The sequence below is a fragment of the Lipotes vexillifer genome, unplaced genomic scaffold (genome assembly GCF_000442215.2).
Source record: "Lipotes vexillifer unplaced genomic scaffold, Lipotes_vexillifer_v1.1 scaffold240, whole genome shotgun sequence".
Taxonomy (NCBI): domain Eukaryota; kingdom Metazoa; phylum Chordata; class Mammalia; order Artiodactyla; family Lipotidae; genus Lipotes; species Lipotes vexillifer.
The window spans coordinates 8150036-8156959 of NW_006797481.1; the positions used below are offsets into that span (position 1 = coordinate 8150036).

At 50.2% G+C, this 6924-nt stretch overlaps 1 protein-coding gene across 1 annotated transcript in view; it reads right to left on the reverse strand.

Annotated features, from left to right (window-relative positions):
* The window catches only part of TCF7L2 (transcription factor 7 like 2), a 199162-nt gene that overhangs the window by 143871 nt on the left and 48367 nt on the right, over positions 1-6924 (reverse strand). The window lies entirely within an intron of this gene.

The window sequence follows — 6924 nt, forward strand, 5'->3', positions numbered from 1 at the left end:
GAAAGAGTCAGAGAGCTCCCCTTGGGGCGCCGTGCTCTGCCCTGAGCTGCGGGGTACCTGCCTTAGCATGCCAAAATGTTATATGAAGAAATGAAATGCTGATACACACATACTTGAGGCCAATATAAATCAATCTGGAACATTCTACCACAGCAAAGGATCATTCTCGGTCCAGACTCTCTTTGACACAAGTACCTCTGGGTCCCCAGGAAGCAGATTCCTTAGCATTAATACCATTGAGTCAAGCAAAATTGAAATTAAAAACACAATACACGGAGCATAGGCAAGGAGAACCAATGGCAAACCTCCGCCTCACCCCAGACCCCACAGGCATGGAAGCCCTGGTCATGCCCGGGCTGAGAGCCCCCTGCTCTGCACCCACTGTGCGCCCGTGTTTCTCCACCTCTCCTGGCCACAGTCTCGAACGGACGATGACTGAGTGCGGTCCCTCACACTTTTCTTCAGTTTTATTGAGCAGAAAAAGACAGCAGAAGGAACGGGCTTGGCTCAGGCAAGAGGCGCTGCCCATTCTGGTTCAGACTAATAATAAATAATAATAAATACTTTGTGCTTCTCTGGTGCTTTTCATCTGAGCATTTCAAAGTGCTCTGCAAACATTAACTAATTATTCCTCCAGAATCCTGCAGAGATGGCAGAAGAAAGGAACTGACGTAGCCTGGACTCACAAAGATTTCAGGATTTCTAAGGTCCAAAAAGTTCCCAACTTGCCCCAGGACAATGGTGCCCCGACGATGGCAGAGGGGAGGTGGCAGTGGGGTAACGGGCAGAAGCCGCCCTGCAGCTTTCTCCCTAGCTCTAATCCACACTTCCTCAAGTGATGCGAAGGTTACTAGCCACAGCCATCTTTGATAATAACAGGGGTGACCATATAGTGCAAGGGCCAAGCCAGGGCCCTTGTAAGAATAAGAGGGGGCTTAAAGTAGAAAGGTCCAAGGCCAAACAAGAGTCTCTGACCCTTGTGTGAAATCTTCTCATTTCAGGATCCAGGCTTAGCACAGGGCTTCCTGAATTCACATACCAACATAATCAACAAACAGAGCTCCAAGTGCCCAGCGTGTACTTCCATTCTAGAAGCATCATCGGGTCTTGAAACTACTAGACAGGCTTAATCTGGCTCCAGCGGGAGTGATACTCAAAATAGGTAACTACAAGCGGATGGCCCTTCCACAGGACCCACCACGGTCCTGAAGTCCCCTACCTAATACCTACCTACTTTACAGTTCCTGGTTCATGAAGATTTGGGAGGGGAATGCAGAGCACGGCATATTTCAGGATTTTGACCTCCAGTGTTTCAGCCGGATGCTCACCAGAAACTAACATGCTCCCTAACCAACCAACCCCACTACTCAGAGGCCAGGTTCCTCCAGAGGCTATGCCCTAAGTTCGTGCACCCGTGTTCTCACTTGCCAACTTTACTATTTTCTGCATCCATATCAAGTTCCAGCAACAGGCTCATGGGTTACAGAGACAGCGGAATATACAGAAAGCCTCAGTCAGCACTTACTGGTTCTCACCAATCAGCTGAAACTGTTGAAAAATGTGAATTGCAGATGAGCATTATTTGTAAGAAAAATGTTTTGCTATCTTCAAACCCTTAAAGTAACCCCAAAAGAAGCAAAGCAAATATTCCTTAGAGGAGATCCTTAAGGAAGCTGCAGAAATGGTTAGCCAGGCAAGGTGCTTGTACATAAGTGACAAGGCTTCTAAAGGATCTGGATGCAGCAAGTTAATCTGTCCTCTGCTATAGCTCATGACTCAATGCCCACTAAACCCCTTCATCAGAGAGAGAAAAAGAAAGTTCAGTTTGGGGTCCCAACCAAATTACGGGTAATTCAGAAGTCCCAGGTATCCTCCTTCCTAAAATGTTTCTGCCCTCGGAACCCCGTCTTCCCACTAGTTCAGACCATCATAGCAGCACACTGCTGTACCCACAGCCCCCAGAACAGCACCTGGCCTGCTGCAGGCACTCAGCAGATATTGCAGACTCCATGAATAAAGTAAGAGAACAACTGCGATCATCGTTCTCACACCAATCTGTCCTCTCCATTCTATGAATGGAGCAGCCAGTCCCCCCGATTCAAATTCAGCAAGGACCATCCCACCCCATACAGCAGCGGTTCTCAATCCTGCACGCTGGAGTCACTTGAATATCCTTCAAACATAATGATGTCTGGCTCCCATCCCCCCAGACATTCTGACCTAACTGGAATGGAGCATGACCTGGGCATTAGGATTTTAAAAGTTTCCCAGGTGATTCTGCCGTGCAGCAAAGTTTGAGAACCACTGCCAAGAAGCCTCATACTCAAGGCGTGAAAGCAGCAGCAACTGCTAAGAGGTGGGAGAAATGCAGACTTTCAGGACCCGTCGTCCCAGGCCTACAATACCAGAATCTGCATTTTAACCAGCACCCCAGAGGATTCATGTGCCCATGAGAATTTGAGGTCTCTCTAGCACATGGCATTCCAAGTCCTTCATGGTAGAGTCCCAAACAACCTTTCTAGCCTCAGAACCATCCACCACCACCCGATCTCTTAACTGCCCTTTGACACGGCATTGCAGCCACCCTGCCTCTCTGAGAACTCCATGACTCCGTGCCTTTGCTCATGTGGTTTCCTGCCCCTGGAATCTTCTAATCTCTATGTCAGAAAATTACTGCTCAAATGTCACGGCTTAAGCATGCAGATACCAAATGTTTTCCAATCTACCGGAACCATCCCCCACCACACCCCCATGCCCCTAACCAGGGCAATGACGTGGACTCTGGAGGTAGATACACCTGGATTCAAAGCCTCCTTCCACTGAAGACTAACTCAGTGACCCTGTCAGGTACTCAAACCTCTCTGAACTCCAGCTGTCTTGCCTATAAAATGGGGACCACACCACCTATCTCCTTAACTGCTTGAGGACTCATTGAGATGACACATGTAAATAGTCAGAAGCGACCTGGTGAATGATTAGCATAAGTGACTCAGAATGCAGAAGACACAAGTCTCATCCTCCTGAGACAGTGGTTCCTAGACTTTGGAATCACTTAGGGATCTTTACAATTACTGATGCCTGGCTCTTCCCGCAGAGTGGAACCTGGGCACTGACATTTTTATAAAAGATCTCCGGTTGACTCAAATGTGCAGCACATTTGGGAAACCACTGTCCTAATACCTGATGGGTAGGACACATCCATGGGTAGGAGCTGTTGTCACAAAGAATGACTCAGAGGCGCATCCTCTGCACCTGCTCCAGTGACCCCTCACCTGGCTGCCGCACCCCAGCCACTCTTACCAGAAGGCCCTGCCCAGCAAATACAGAAGCAAGCTTCTATAAGGCTCCGTAGAAAAACTCAAAGTTCCCAAAGACCCCCCAAAAGCCCCATTCTTCAATCCCCAATGGTGCATTTCAGCAGACGAGACGGGGAACAATGAAAACAGAGCCCATGGGGGCCCAAAGGTGACTCACAGGTGTAAAGTTAAAGGAGACCAAACAAAGATTTAAGACCCCCAAGTGAAAAGTAAATGGACACGTGTGCTCATCTCTCATGGTCTCCCTTAATTACCTAAAAGAACAGTCCATGCTATCAAGCAGGTCTAGAGAAAGCCTTTCATCTCTCCCTCGCCTCTCCCCCCACAGGAGACTCAACAGGTTTTCTTAAATGTATGAGAGGCTCTGTCCAGGAATGCTAGCTTCAATTCACCATCCGCTAAGGAACATGAATTGAGAAGCTAAACACATTTGACAATGGCCTTTTACAGCTTTAAGCTGGGCAAAAAACACCCATCTCAGGGAAGCCAGTCTGGGCATCGGGCAAGCAGTAGCACCCTCCCAGAGCAGCATGTCCTCAACACCCCTGAAGCTTTGGAGACCCCCTCCCCAGGCTGGCATCTTGTATTTTCTGAGGAATATCCAGAAGCCCACGCCCAGCACTGGCAGGAGATGCCTTTGCAACAAGGCACCAAGTGGCCATGTATAATGAATGCTGCTGAGAGCCTCAAGGGCTGAAAACCTAGAACCACTGGGTACTCGTGCCAACAACTCCGATCGAGAGGTGGCAGGGATTTGCCGAGACCTGTTAGAAGGTAACTCAACCCAGGGCGATCTCAAGCTGCCCCAGCCAGCTCCACGATCCACCTCGAAAAATGGTGCCACCCTGAAAAACTGTCAGGACTCCGAGAACGAACCTGCAGATTTAGACAGGCAGCATGAGAAGCGATGGAGGAGGGACCTACCACATCAGGAATGAATTCTAGTCACTAGAAAACTGATTTCCAGAAGCCTACAACCATTCTGTGTGCAGAATTTTGAATACAAGCACGAGCTGAGCAGCGGTCAGGTGGCTTCAGGCGCAGGACGAAAAAGAAGAGACAGCTAGGCGTCAACAGATAGATGCCCAAACCTGCAAGCCACCAAAAAGGGAAGGGGTTGGGGGGGGATGGAATCTCTCTTTTAAAGCAGTGTTTCCCCAACTGTGGGGCTACCAAGCATGATTTCAGGCGGTACAAGATGTTACCTGAGGGGCTTCCCTGGTGGCACAGTGGTTGAGAGTCCGCCTGCCAATGCCGGGGACAAGGGATCGTGCCCCGGTCCGGGAAGATCCCACATGCCGCGGAGCGGCTGGGCCCGTGAGCCATGGCCGCTGAGCCTGCACGTCCGGAGCCTGTGCTCCGCGACGGGAGAGGCCACAGCAGTGGGAGGCCCGCGTACCGCAAAAAAAAAAAAAGACGTTACCTGAGTCGTTACAGGATTAGTTTCAGGTGTATTAGAAAAAAATAACTACCACATCAAACTCATAATTTCACAGACGTTAAGACTTACAGAGCAATTGAGTTTAAACAGTGAATCAAATGTTTGAATGCACCAAATAAATAACAGTGCATGTGGTATACAGTGATGCCAAAAATCATGAAGGGGGTAAAGGTTGAGAGAACCTAAGAAACCACAGCAAAGAAATCTAGTGGGAATTCTGGCTATGTCATGCTGAATTAATCAGGGTTGAAAGATCCTGAGAAAGGGGGGAGGAGGGGGGGCGGGAAGGGGCTGGAGTGCCCTGCAGGGAGAGACTCGTGAGGTGAGACAGGTGAATGCGGGGAGGGCTGACAGTGAGGGGAGCGCTGGCTCCGGATGCTGAACGGTGACAGGAGCAGATGCTCTCAGGAAGCTCGGGACACACAACAGAAAGGAACCCAGGCAAGTGTGGGGAAGATGGTCGGCTTAAGGAAGCAAAACCATCCCCCAAAGTAAATCATTTGCCACTGGTGTTGGGGCCAGAACGTGCTAGAAAACTATTCGAATGCAGCTTTGGACAAAAATCTAAAAAAGAAGCATTCCAGAAAATGTTCAATGAAACAAGCTCCAAACAAGTGTCCATAAAGCTCGGCCGAGGAACCGAACGGGGGAGGCAGGAGGGTTGATTTCACCTTTGCTTTTATTGGTAACTCCCTTCCCAGCTCTCGGGCCAGCTGCCCTCTCACTGCTGCAATGTTCGGGCTGCCCAAGAGTTCCCCGAGCCCCAGCTAAGCAGCCTGTGAACCGGGAACAGTAAGGGGTACAGAGATGCCACACGGAAAGGCAGGTAGACGGCGCATCCCGGAACTGGGGAAAGGGAACTTCCAGGCTGTGATCCATGGGGTCACCTCTCTCTCATCCCCCCTTTGGACTGCATCTCCCCCTCTCCACACACCCCCAACACACAGCTTCTCCCCCATGTTTCCACCCTTCCAAGGAAAGGGGGTGAAGGAAAGAAGCTCTCCCTGCAGCCCCGAGTTCATTCCAAATGCAAATGAAGCCCTTTTACAATATTAGCTCCATTTCCAGGAAAATGTGGCAGAATCGCCATGTTTACTTCAGCCTCCGCGATGCTGCCAGGACGCAATACAACCTTCAGTCAAGCTATTAACTTGAACGTTGAACTTCACAGCCTGGCTGTCTTCCTCAGCCTTCCTTTTGATGTTACCTCCAAAGCAAAAGATCAAAGCCTCTGAGTGTGGTGAGGGGAAGTCCCAAGCTCTTAGCCTAGCAGCCTGTGATATATGTTAAAATCCTGGCCAAGAGAGCGAGCAGGAGAGGGAGGCTGCTCCAGAGGGGCCTGGGGAAGCGCAGGGGTGCAGGAATGAGGCTGGACGAGAAATGAGGTCACTTGTGACACAGACATCGGCGACAGTGACAATCCATGTGCTTGAAACATCTCCTACCTGGAAACACACACAGAATCCCCAAGAACAATACCACCTTGGCAGGCATCGTACATGCCACCCCCCAGCACAGAGCCCCCGAAAGGAGCCAAAAGCTGCTCCATGAGCCCTTGCGATCATCCAACCAACTTGAACTGAGCGTCCGCTACGCACCAGATACTGCCCTGCTCTCCATCTAAAGGGAAAGCACATGTTAATCAAATAACCACACCAGGCAATGACGATTACAAACAGAGCAGCCAGCCCTGCAGGGAAAAGGACTGTAGTTTCAAGAGGGGGCAAAATACAGCAGCCGCCCCAGGAGTCCCCCGAGGTTGTGGTGAGTGGAGGATGAGAAGGAAAACAGCAGGTTAAGCTGTGGAGACAGCATGCACGGGGGCCTGGCATGATGCGGGAAGGAGCAACTAACAAGGGCCGGAGGATGGGCAGGGTGGAGGAACTAAAAAGGGCCGAAGGATGGGCAGAGGCCAGTCTCAACGGCTTCCAGCAGCCTGGGGATCTGAGTGTCCCAGACAAAGGTGTGCTCTAGGCTTTTGCACCAATAATTCTGTGACACACAGGTAAGACACAAAAAGCATTCTTATGCAGAAACATCCAAAGATTCCAATAGACTGGATTTTGACAGAGAGGAGGGGTATGAAATTAAAATTAAAACACGAGTGATGGGCTTCCCTGGTGGCGCAGTGGTTGAGAGTCCGCCTGCCGATGCAGGGGACACGGG